The sequence below is a fragment of the Lacerta agilis genome, chromosome 1 (genome assembly GCF_009819535.1).
Source record: "Lacerta agilis isolate rLacAgi1 chromosome 1, rLacAgi1.pri, whole genome shotgun sequence".
Lineage (NCBI taxonomy): Eukaryota > Metazoa > Chordata > Lepidosauria > Squamata > Lacertidae > Lacerta > Lacerta agilis.
The window spans coordinates 54,137,317-54,151,246 of NC_046312.1; positions in this window are offsets into that span (position 1 = coordinate 54,137,317).

A 13,930-nucleotide genomic window follows, 5' to 3' on the forward strand; every position below is an offset into this window, starting at 1 on the left:
CCTGCGAAATCTCCAAATTTCATGCAAAGTGGAAAGCTGAATAAAAGACTTGGCATTTGATATTCAGCCCTGTTTGCGGAGCGCTGCCAGTTCAAACTACTCTTTAAAAAACCCATCAGCTCTTCTAGGACAGATCGCAATGAAGACTGTGTCAGAACAGCCTTTGCTGCAGTTGGGATGAGCTGCATATGCAATGGCTACCTGCTTTCTGAAATAAAGTCGTTTCACTCAAGCATGATATAGACAGCTCACTGTTTCGGCGGCAGTGGCACTTGCAGCCTGGTGCGACCACAGTTTAAATTCGGATGGGCCAATCATGGGCAAAGTAAGAGGTGAGATTTATGGGGTGGACCTGGATGAAGCCTATCTTTGCCTGGCTTTTCTCATGTCCACCTCAATCTGATTTAAATCGGATGCACTTGCATTTGGCAGCACAGACATCCAGGGGTTTTGCCTTCTTTATAGCAACTGTCATTGGGTTGTATCCTTAGTCTAAACAGAGGGGGTGGGAAGAAGCCCTACCCCCCTCTTCTTGGTCAAAGGATCAGAGTGTTGTTGTTGTTGTTAAGTTAGGAAATGTCTAGAATTTCCTGGACATATCCGGAATACTGCAGTCAGCAGCATTGTCCAGGCGGAAATTGGCAAAAAATGTCCAGGAAAAACTGGACATATGGCAGCAGTACCGTTTTTCTGCTTTCCCATAAAATTAGCTCCAAAATGTCATTTTTGCAATTTTACCAAAAAAGCTCAACAACTTTGCCCCCCCCCCCAGCACTTTTCTCTCTGGATTTTCACAGTTGGATATATGGAAACCCTAATTTATTAAATTTATATACCGCCCTATACCTGCAGAGTACCTTTGGTAAAGTGGTCCAGGAAGGAGGATATTGTCTGCATGCCCAGCTAGTGGGCCATAGAACTCCCCAAATGGTGCCCTGGGGGGATCACCTGTATTTGAGGTGTATCATAAGGGAATCTGCAATCTGTATTTGATGTGTATCATAAGGGAAGTAATCAGCCAGCAATTGGGTTGTTTGATTCAGGATACATACCCAATGCCTACACCAAAGCCTACTGACATATGTCATCAATAAAGTTTTGGCCATTTTGATCCCAAAATGTTGTCATGTCTTTTTTTACTGCATCCCATACCGCTGCCCTGGCAACCTCAAGCTTACCGCTCCTGGGTCCACAACTCATGGTTTCACTTGGGCACAGATACCGTATTTTTCGCTCCATAAGACATACTTTTTTCCTCCAAAAAAGTAAAGGGAAATGTCTGTGCGTCTTATGGAGCGAATGTATGGTCCCTGGCAGCGGCAGAGCTGGGGACTTTGGTTCCCCGAGTGGTGGGGATGTGGCACATCACCCATGTGAGCATTCTAATGGAGGCGTCTGCACGAGGGGGTGGGGAGAGGCGACGAAGGGGAAGAGGGCTTTAGAACACACTTTAGTGTTCCCTCCGTCTGAGGGGCTCTGTGACTTGCATGAGAGCAGCCAAGAGCCAGCAGTCAAATTGGGGCGGGGAGGTCCTGCCAAGCAATATATTCACCTGCCAGATGCCCATGTGTGTCTGAAGGCTCTGAGGTAGACATTGCCCAGAAGTAGAGGAAACTGCTCTCTTTATCCCTTGGATGAGCAAGCAAGGCTGGCAGGCAACACTTCTGGGTTTTGTTTGCAAGGCGAGGTGGCGACCTTCACTTTTGCTCTGTTTTTGTTTTGCATTTTTATGTTGTGATCTTCGGATGGAGGGCAGTATACAAATTAACAACAACAACGCCTGATCTAGACAAGTGCTCTCTCTCGCTCTCGCTCTCTCTCCTCCCACTCCCCGGGCGTCCTCTCTCCCAGGGAGTGGATGTAGTTGCAGCAGGAGTTTGCTGTGGCTTAATGCCAGGCCAGAGAGAGAGAGAGGTGCTACCGCCAGAGCTGAGTAATGTCTGAGCAAACATTGCCCAGGGAGATAGATGTTACGCCTGGAGATGTTACGCTCATTGAAAAGAGTGACGGCAGCTGTTGGTGCAGCCACCGGGAAAGCCGATGAATTCAGTTTTGCTGCCGCCACCGACATCACTGCTGCTGCTGCTGCTGCTGCTGCCTCCGCCTTTGGAGGCAGGCTGACTGAGCTGCAGGCACTGTCCCATTGCCAAGGCTCCAGCGGGAGAAGGTGCATCTTATGGAGTGAAAAATATGGTATGTGATGCACCAACTGCATTAAAAGAATACATCTCATACCAGTTTTTAAAATAATTACTATCTATAGTACAGTGGTACCTCGGGTTACATACGCTTCAGGTTACATACGCTTCAGGTTACATACGCTTCAGTTACATACGCTTCAGGTTACATACGCTTCAGGTTACAGACTCCGCTAACCCAGAAATAATGCTTCAGGTTAAGAACTTTGCTTCAGGATAAGAACAGAAATCGTGCTCTGGCGGCGCAGCGGCAGCGGGAGGTCCCATTAGCTAAAGTGGTGCTTCAGGTTAAGAACAGTTTCAGGTTAAGAACAGACCTCCAGAACGAATTAAGTTCTTAACCTGAGGTACCACTGTATATGAAAAAGCTCATGTAAAAAGGACAGAAGGTAAAAGGCATCATAATCAAGACAGAAAGGAAACAAAACACCATGCCCCTTTTCTTTCCTTGCCTCAGTGAGCACATAACATGGTTCTGCTATCAACAATTAGTTTTTGGCTTCATTGTAAGAGAAATAATATAGAAGTTTATGTAGAAAGATGGTGAACAGCAAGATCCCACCCTCCCACCCCAGAGATTCAAATTCCGTTACATTATACTTCCAGTTGTCTGACAATCATACCAGACAAAAAATTCTATAACGCGAGGGGAGTCCTACCCTCTTCTCTACTGCTGTGCGCATAACAAAGGTGTGTCTGCTTTATTTTTACTGTATTTGTGTGGTTATGTAATTTTAAAATATATAGTAATAAAAAATGTGCTTTTTAAAAACAAAAGTGGTGAGCAGCTCCTTTGGGATCCATACTTTCAGGCTTCAAAAAGAGACATGTAGAAGGAAAGGAGGGAGGGAGGGAGGGAGGTTTTATTTCAAAAAACAAAACAAACTTCCCCGAGTGGGTTCTGTGCATGGTGGCTGACTCAGCTGAGTTGGGACAGTGGAAGGTAAAACAGCCTGGTGGAACAGTCCATGTATGTGTCTTATTTATTTTCAGTCTTTAACATTGTTTCAGGTTACTTTAAAATGGAGATGGCCACTTCTGCAGCTCAAAAAGGGGGGTTAGACATATTTATGGAGGTCTGTTGTATCAGCAGCTACTAATCATGATGGCTGTATGCTCCCTCTGGAATCAGAGACAGGGTATCACTGACTACCAGTTATATATGAACAACAGTAGGAGATCCTATTGCCCTCATGTCCTGAATGAGAGGGCTACTGCCTTCATGCCCTGCTCTTGGCATTCCCAGGGGGATAGGATTGGTTAATGGGGAACATATTTTGGATCGTTGGTCTAATCCACCATGACTGCCAAGAGCAATTCTGAGGATGTGATTTCACCTTGCTCCTGGAAAACCAAAGCCACTAAATGGTTTGGTCTTGTGGCAGGCTTAAGTTTTTGCACCTCCCATTTTTAGAAGTTAATAAAGAGGGGGAAAGAGACATAAAGGGCCACAGCAAAAGGGAGACTCCAGTAGCTATTTTGCACCATTGAGGGACCTCCACCAACACTGTTGGTTTCTTGACAGAGCCCACACGATCCTCCCCCATATCAGAGCATGATCTCCACAGAGAGTAATTTCATTTGTGAAAAGCACCCCCACATCACAGCTACCACAAGGTAAGTGTCAGCTCTGCTCTCTCCTTTGTCATTTCCATGGAAATACTGACATCATTATCAGAGAGTTGTCCTACATGACACATTTTTATGTGAAATATATTTCATCGTATATTTTAGACCCTTCAATATCAGTCCTGTTATGATCTGGAACAAGGAAGAAATAAGGCCAGATTTCTGGTTATAAGATACATGACATGAAAATAGATGTTTGATTATGAGTGGCAGTAGGAAAGTGGAATGCAGTGACATTTGCAGATATATTTAAATGAAACCAAAAGGGACCGGGGTATGAAAGAACGTAAGGAAAACCAAATCCATGTCATTAAATTAAAACATTCAGCAAACTATCAGCAAGAACTAAAAGATTATTTAACCCAATGAGAAGATGTGTCCTTAACTTTCCATTGCTGCAATGGCCATTATAAAAAATCCATGTTGTTGTTGTTTTATAAACGTTAGGATTGGTTATAATGTGTGATGGCACAAATCCTTAGGATGCAGAGAAAATTAATTAATTAAGACATGCTCCAGATGCATATAGACCAGGAGAAATGGAAGTGATTACCCTTTGTCAAAGGTTACCGTGCACCCAATTAAAGTTTCCGTTAGACACAATCAAAGACCATGAGTGCACATCATTGGAGAATGCAAACCATTTAAGAGATGTTGCATAATTAATTATTACAAAATTTGCCATTTATTGGTTATTTAAAGCAGGAATTAAAAAAATAAATCCAGGGAATGTGATATAGTTTCACTACATGTGGTCCCTTCCAACTCTACAATTTAGGGTATTTGCAATTCCTCTGTCAGGATTACAGATGTCCCTCTCACACCAAGAACATGGCAAGCTGCTAGTTTAATTGCACTTAGATTTATTAGTATTTACATGGTAGTTTCAGTCTGAGCTCACAGCTCAATCATCTGCTGAAGACGGCGTTGAGCTCACTAAAGGGTGGGTCTTCCTTCAACAGGATATCCTCTATTGGCCACCCTTCCTCCTGTTGGACTGACGCCAAGTTTGGAACCTACTCCTTCGCCATGTCCACAGGGACTTGGGGACTCAGGGCAGTTTGTCCATCCCTCTCTGGAGCCATCTCCATCCCCCTTGGAGCGATGTCTAAAGGCTGCAGTTCCTCTGAACCTGCCTCTGTCTGCCCTACACTATCTTGGGAATTTACAGCCTGCATTCCAGGACAGGAGGGGCTTGGATCACTCTCAGTGTGAGAAGGAAGCAAACCTCTGTTTCCCCCAGCCTGCCACCCCTCCCCTTCAGAGTCCTCGCTGTCGCTCTGGGAAGGGACGTTCCTGACATCCTCCTTAGCCCAGCGTCCCCGGGGCAGCTCACAATAGACATTAAAAGCACAATTAACAATAGCAGTGTAAAACAAAAACAAAAATCAATTCATCATCATAATAGAGGCATCAGAATCTGGGGGGAATAATATTTATTGCCTTTATTCAGTCCATTTTATAGACCCCTTGTCACCAACAGACCTTGAAGCAGTTTTAGGATCTTTCAGATACTGGTTCTGAACAAGAAGCATTTCTAATATTAGTTATTCACCCTGATCCAAATAGCTATCCCCTGTTGGACTGAAAATTACACATGTACAATGGGTGCAGAGCACATAGGATTCAGGCTGCATCCCGCTTCAAGGCCTGGCTATGGTCACTGTTTTTAGCTCTAATTGTGCCAGTCAGATCTTGGGTTCCCCCATCCTCCTAATCTTGATTGAATGTTGCTGGTAAAGGAAATGAAGAAGGCATGTTCAGCTTTGTAAAAGTTTGGTTGATTTAACTCCTCGCTGAATCTTAATTGGAACAAAAGAAGTTGCGTAACAAGTCCATTTGCGTGTTCAGACCCAGAAACCTCCCCCCTAAATAAATTCACACTTGACTCAATTTTTAGTTTGGTTTTTGGCAGAATTTAGGCCACAACTTTATTGATTACAGAAAGTGAGTGGTTGCATAGGCTCTGGTTTGACTAGCTCCCTGCACCCATACAGGTAGCGCTGACCCAGGGTTCCAGCATAGGCCAGCCTAGGGTGAATACCTAGATAAATGGAAAGCTGGGAACAGACTATCTCCACCACCCAAATGTCCCCCTGGACTCAGGCATGGGCACAACCCCTCTCAGGGGTTTACCAAACCATCAAGTCCCTGGATTCCTTTAACGGAATACCCTTCATATAGGGATCATGAGAGAATTCTCCCATCCCTATCACCTGAACCAGAGCCTATCCGCTACCTTAGAAGTTGTGGCGATTTTGCTAGGCAGCAGGCAAAACCCAAATAGCAACAGCCAATCAGCCAAGTGGGGGAAATTCCTGCCATGCCCTTCTCCCAATGGCAGACAACACACGACAGCATAGCAAAGTCAAGCGCAAAAACCCTAAAAGTAGGGAGAGGTGAGCGGGGGTTCCAAATGCACGCACCGAAAGAGGAAGCTCTGGGACACATGCATGGGTATATATAGCTCCCTCGATCTGTTTGGACTGCGCCCCATTGGTCCAATTAAAACCAGCATTTGTTATTAAGCTCTGTCCCTTTCCTGGTAGCTAACACCTCTTGCAGAATACACTTGAAGGACAGAAGTCAGAGCTCAATGGTGGAACATCTCCTTTGTATGCTTTAGGTCCCAAGTCTGATCCCTGGCATGTCCAGATAGGGTTGGGCGATATTCCTGTCCAAAACCCTGGAGAGCTGCTGCCAGTCAATGTAGACAGTTGTGAGCTAAATTATTTGGCATATGGCAACTTTCTATGTTTCACTACCAGGTCCTACCTGAATCTTTTCCTGCTTTCCTCTGCTTCCCTACTTCATCAGACAAGTCGTAGACACAGAGCAAAGTTAGTTGTCAGCTATAATCCTTGTTTGCCTGCCTTTCTGATTCTTGATGCCAAGAAGAACAGCTTCCGAGAAAGTTATATCATGAAATCCACAGGAAAACAAGAGCACTCTATCAACCTACCCCAATTACTTGAGCTGCCTATATGCTGCTGTACTCACAGGCTGACTCCTAACTGAATGACACTGCCTGCTTCCTTGTTAGTGGCCTGGGCTTGTAAACTAGTGTGGCAGCACTGCCAGAAGTAAGAAAATCTTGTGGCTAGCCTCATCTCCTAGTTCAATGCCAGGAGAGAAGAGATGTGAGTGGCATTTTCCTCTTTTTATGCATTCCTTGGGATAACATTGGAACTCGCAGCTACTCGTTGGGCACAGCTTGTGTCTGCATTCAGAGATTGTGCATCCCATTTGTGCAAAAGCAGGAAGTGATACTTACTTACACATTATGCTTCTCGACATCCAGGTAAAATTGGAAGATGCTCAAAAAGAAAGAGCAGGTTACTTAGCCATCCTTTGCCATAGTGCACTGGAGGTAGGGGGGAGGGAGGGAACCAGCCTCTCAAGATTTCACTTGCTCTTCCAGATTCCTTTCACTCCTCCACTCTGCTTGTCTCTTTTCCCCATAGAGCAGAATATTAAACTTCAGACTGGCTTGGATCTTTGATCTGCTCGTGTGTTGTGTGGCTTTTGTTCTCCCTTCTCTTCTGATATTATTTATTCATACGGTACCATCAGTGTACATGGAGTTTTACTGCATAGAACCAATCAAAAATTTGATGTTTGGGGGAAAGAGAGCAAAAAAAATGGCATAATGGAAGGTGCGAGAAAAGTATGTCAGCAAATCTTAGATTTTAGTGCAGTCTAGGATTTGCTGATGTTAACTGAAGGTTAAGCAAAAGCTTTGCAAGGTCCTCAGGGCTGAGGAACAAGGAGAGGAAAGAGGAAGCTTCCAGGCAGGTATTTAAGGTGGGGTTGCAGCTCCTCATGCACGCACCAAGCAAACAATGTTTTAAAACGCCTGTTGGCATTTTCTCCATGCCCCGTGCCACCGTTTGCTCCAGATTTACCCTTTTCAGAAAATGTTCCAGGTAAATGTTGGGAGGTAATTAATTCCTCCCTCATTAAGGAACTTTCCTGCTTGGACTATGTTGATTCAGCTAATCTTATTTAATCTTAGTTAATTGGTTGACTGCAGATCCTCTACATTGTTATATTTTAAATAAATATAACCTTTTACCACCACAGTTATGGTGTCTGCTTTGTGGATGTGATGGCAATGTGCCGTGGCCTGGTTTTGTGCTTTACCCTTTTCTAGGGAAAGAACTTAGAGCAGTGTTTTTCAACCTTTTTTGGGCAAAGGCACACGTGTTTCATGAAAAAAAATCACGAGGCACACCACCATTAGAAAATGTTAAAAAATTTAACTCTGTGCCTATATTGACTATATATAAAGTAATTCTCTTGAATTTTTCAATTTTTCCCACGGCACACCAGGCAACATCTCGCGGCACACTAGTGTGCCGCGGAACAGTGGTTGAAAAACACTGACTTAGAGAACCCATAGCAAGCTCTGCACTAAAGCTGTCCCAATAATTTCAACTGAGGTGTTTTGTTTTGTTTTCTTCCAAGCCATTCATGGAGAGGCCAAAATAAATTGCCCACGAAGTAGTATGTTGTTGTTGTTCATTCGTTCAGTCGTGTCCGACTCTTCGTGACCCCATGGACAAGAGCACACCAGGCACGCCTATCTTTCACTGCCTCCCGCAGTTTGGCGAAACTCATGCTAGTCGCTTCAAGAACACTGTCCAACCATCTCATCCTCTGTCATCCCCTTCTCCTTGTGCCCTCAATCTTTCCCAACATCAGGGTCGTTTCTAGGGAGTCTTCTCTTCTTATGAGGTGGCCAGAGTACTGGAGCCTCAACTTCAGGATCTGTCCTTCCAGTGAACACTCAGGATGGATAAGTTTGATCTTTTTGCAGTCCATGGGACTCTCAAGAGTCTCCTCCAGCACCATAATTCAAAAGCATCAATTCTTCAGCGATCAGCCTTCTTTATGGTCCAGCTCTCACTTCCATACATTACTACTGGGAAAACCATAGCTTTAACTATATGGACCTATGTCAGCAAGGTGATGTCTCTGGTTTTTAAGATGCTGTCTAGGTTTGTCATTGCTTTCCTCCCAAGAAGCAGGAGTCTTTTAATTTCGTGACTGCTGTCACCATCTGCAGTGATCATGGAACCCAAGAAAGTGTAATCTCTCACTGCCTCCATTGCTTCCCCTTCTATTTGCCAGGAGGTGATGGGACCAGTGGCCATGATCTTAGTTTTTTTGATGTTGAGCTTCAGACCATATTTTGCGCTCTCCTCTTTCACCCTCATTAAAAGGTTCTTTAATTCCTCCTCACTTTCTGCCATCAAGGTTGTGTCATCAGCATATCTGAGATTGTTGATATTTCTTCTGGCAATCTTAATTCCGGCTTGGGATTCATCCAGTCCAGCCTTTCGCATTATGAATTCTGCATATAAGTTAAATATAGTATAATATAGTTAGAGGTGGTTGAAATATGGTGGCATTTTTGTGGAGGTGAGAGTTGGGCTGTTGAACACTTACCTTAATAATTACAAGGTGGCTGAGGTGAATTCTCATGCCACTGTCAGGCCCCCTCTAGCTCCCTGGCCAGGAAAACAAACAAACCATTCACTCCTCTCAGCCTTGCAACATTAATTAACAAGGTAAGTGCTGAAACCCACAACATTGTTTGTTGGGATTTGGCATAGCACTGGCCTCTACATTTCTCATGCTCACTCTTTAGTACTGCTGACCAAGTGAGCTCCAATTGGCTTCATCCCTGCCTGCTTTGCACTGCCAACTTGTTTTCTTTCTCAGCCTCTAATTGGTTTTGGCGAATCTTGATCTGTCAACAGTTGCTGGTTTTTAGCAATCAGCTGTCTACAAATGTCTCCCTGTCACTCTCTTAACTGTATCCATGTCATGCTAATGTTTGGGTTTTGTTAAGCTTACTTTCTGGATACTTGTCTACATCGATGTATTTGCATTTGGTGCTTGCATTAATCTCTGCAAACTCAGGGCCATGCTGTCGACTGTATATCTATCCAGAAATGATTGCTACATTCCTCTTAGCTTCTGCGTCATTCTAAACCTAGCTGCTTTGAGTTAAAGATTGCTTCTCTTGCTAGCAACTCGCAAAATTATGTCCACATTAAGAGACCCGCTTGCAAATAAAAGAGTAACAAAGGCTTTTATTTTCTTTTTAATCAGGTGGGCATAAAGGACGGCACTTTAAAGTTTCCAGAGAGTTTTGAATGTTAATAAACAAGCTCACCAGCACTCCGGTCTTAAATTATAATCAGTATGACAAAATGTTGTGGCACTGTAAGATAAAGGAGTAATTTTAAACTCTTGTCTACTTCTGTTCAATTTTCTTTCAATAGCAACAGAGCCTTGCTGGTTGGGCTTCATGAGCCAAAGTGTTGTTGTTATTATTTGTTCCCTATCCTGGAAACTCACTCAGAACTAGTAACTCGGATTGCCCCCGAAGTTCACCATTCTCTGCCCCAATGATTATGTCAATGAAAACCATTGTCATCATCTCAGCGATACAGGAGCAGGAACTTTCAGCATCACTAGTGAAAGTCTTTCCTCCTTTCTTTGGAACAACAAGCTCTGGCAGGATGGCTTCCATCTATCCTTTGTTTTATCCCCTATTTGTGTGTAGTTTTAAGAACCTTACATGTTCTTTCTATTTAAGCTCTGTTTTAATTATCTGCTTTTGCCTTCTGTGCTTTTCGGCTTTTGTTCACCTGCTGGTGGTTTGATTGTATATTGAACATTGATAGCCACCTTGAGCCCTACTATGGCAGGTGGAAAGGAGGGGTGTATATTGTTGTTATTCTGGGGGCTGTGTTGGCACAGCAATATATCTGACCTAACTGTCCTGGTGTAGACCAGCACAAACTATTTTTGTGCCCAAGTCCCCAGGAAGCTTTTTGGCACAAGTTCCAGTGAATTGAGGCCCTGTTCATTTAAACACTATTGGATGTGAGATCATCTAAGGAAGAGAGAGGAATTGTGCCCCATCAGTCAAATCTTTCTGCTCTCCTTAATGGTGCCCAGACTCCACTGTCTGAAGAAGCTGACTCACCTTGCTACATTGTAAGGTCACCTCTGTAGCAGAAAATATCCATGTAAATGAGTTCACCTCTGCTCTGTTCCCTTCAGCCTTTTTTGTGCATATCGTCTTTCACTTCTCTTATCTTGTTCATCAGCTAGTTTGACCCTCATGTGTTTTACACATGGGGATTTTTAAAAGATCTCATAGATAAATTATTTTTAAACTAATTTAGAAAGCAAGACCTATCTCCCCAGCAGGTAAGTCCACTGCTAATGCGCCACAATTTCACAAACGTGAAAGGCTCATCATCTACCTAAGTTTGCACCTGACAGAAGGTAGGAACAACCATTCATTAGCTACCACCAGCCAATCTGGAGCAATGTATCCCCACAAATAAAAAGCATGTGTTTTGCATAAAGGGGCAAATGAGCCCAAATAATTCATATATTGCTTAATGCAAAAAATATAAGAATTTTTCAAAGTATAAAACCAGTTACACAAACTTCTATAATTAATTGTCTGACTCAGTATAAGGCAGCTTCCTATGTTCCTATGAGTCAAGCTTTGCTGAGAGATAGTGATTTCTGTAACACCACCTGCTTCCTTTACTGATGGGCATGGTGGTGTCCTACATCCACTGTACTGCAGTAGCTTTGCATGCTTCAGTCACTACCACTGCCACGGGTATATTTCCTAATGATACTTTGAACTCTTCTATGGGTTAGTTCTGTATTGGATCAATGGAGTCAAAACTAATGAGAAGGCGTCAATGATTCTTGAGAGCAAAAACGCTGGGAATGCAGCCCTCTTCGGAAGCCAAGAATAATCTGCAAGGTTCATCTGTCTTAGGAACTCCACTCCAGATTTGTGTAGGCAGGGGTCAGCAAACTTACCGCACCTCGGGCCGGTGTCTCCAGCGCTGATTGCGTGGCGGGTCAGAGGGCACACACTATTTCTGGCACACCGGAAATAGCTTGTGCGGATGTGCACAGGCCTCCTCCAACCCGGATGTGCACCGGAAATAATTCTTGCGCATGTGCACAAGCTATTTCCAGTGCTCCTCCGACCCAGAAGTGGGCAGTCGCACCGCGCTTCACCGGTAAGAGCGGGCAGCAGCAGTGTTTGAAAATGTCCCACAGTGGGCGGCAGGGGTCACCAGGGGCTGGATAAATTAGTCCCTCGGGCTATAGTTTGGAGACCTCTGGTTTACTCTTTACTCCAGGGCAAAGTCAAACTGCTTCATTAGCAGGACTGAAGTGAAGCCCCCCCAGGGGAGTGCATATGTAAAGGTCCTGGGCTGCCCAAACAACAACAACAACAACAACAACACACACACACACACACACACACGTTATTGGCCTTGCTGATGTCATCCAAAAGGGAAGCAGAGCAATATGTTTGGCACCAGTTTGGCTGTACGAGATCCTGGAAGGAGGCATGCAAGTGTCTTACTTCAAGACTTCACTCTGGATTTGTGTAAGGTTTACCCCTTAGCCTTTTCCTCTTTCAAAGATATCCTGCAAGGCAGCAGAGGTTTAGAACCAGCAATTTCCTTTTCCTAGATGGGCTACCTTCCCAAGTTGATGAGCCGCATCTGCCCCTCATTCCCCTCTGCAGCATGTTCAGTAATCATCTTCTTGACCATTGGACCCACTATTAGTCTTATCTGCTCAATCTACCAGAGCCTGTCTTTGTGTGCAGAGGAAATCCTTAACTCACTGATGGTTTGAGACCCATTGGTTACCTGATTTAGGCAGCAGTTGAGCCATTCCTGGGGTGTGGCTGCTGTTGGATGCTGGCAGCTTCTAGGAGCCACAGATGAGAACCGAGTTCAGGGTGGGGACTAAAGGTGGACAAACTACCCCAGAAGGAGCATGTCTCCCACTAGAAACCACTGCCCCTTCCCCAACACCCCATACACCACTATAAGTACCCCCGTGATGTATTGAAGACCACAAATTTATATCCAAATGGCATCTTCCCCTACTGTAAGAACTCAATTGGAGGTAAGGGAGCAAAGTTACATCTCAGAAGAACTATCAAGAACTAGCAGGTGGGTTTGGCGCAGTACTCACTGATTTGGGAATTGGACTTTGTGCCAGTCTTGCTAGCCCATTTGAATGGGCAGAGGTTACTTTGCATGAATATGCAGTGTGCATACATAGAAAGCTTCTTTATACCAAGACAGTCTGCTTGTCCACCAAGCCCAATATTGTCTACTCTGACTGGACAAAAGTCATTCACATCTCCTGGTATCTTTGGCTAATTAATCAATCTATGGCCTTTTAAACTGTGGAGGTATTGTTTTTGTTTGTTCCTATGTTATGTATCTCCTTCATGTAACACTGCCTTGTCGTGGCAAAGGGGCTTGAATAACTCAGAAAAGCTATGAGCTATGCCGTGGAGGGCCACTAAGATCATGGCCACTGGTCCCATCACCTCCTGGCAAATAGAAGGGCAAGAAATGGAGGCAGTGAGAGATTTCACTTTCTTGGGTTCCATGATTACTGCAGATGGTGACAGCAGTCATGAAATTAAAAGACGCCTGCTTCTTGGGAGAAAAGCAATGAAAAACCTAGACAGCATCTTAAAGAGCAGAGACATCACCTTGCTGACAAAGGTCCATATAGTTAAAGCTATGGTTTTCCCAGTAGTGATGTATGGAAGTGAGAGCTGGACCATAATGAAGACTGATCGCCGAAGAATTGATGCTTTTGAATTATGGTGCTGGAGGAGAATCTTGAGAGTCCCATGGACTGCAAGAAGATCAAACCTATCCATTCTTAAGGAAATCAGCCCTGAGTGCTCACTGGAAGGACAGATCCTGAAGTTGAGGCTCCAATACTTTGGCCACCTCATTAGAAGAGAAGACTCCCTGGAAAAAACCCTGATGGTGGGAAAGATAGAGGGCACAAGGAGAAGGGGACACAGAGGATGGGATGGTTGGACAGTGTTCTCGAAGCTACCAACATGAGTCTGACCAAACTGTGGGAGGCAGTGGAAGACAAGAGTACCTGGCGTGCTCTGGTCCATGGGGTCACGAAGAGTCGGACACGACTAAACAACAACAAATGTTATGTATTTTCTGTTTTTATATTGTAAACCACAATGCAATCCTTGGATGAAAGGC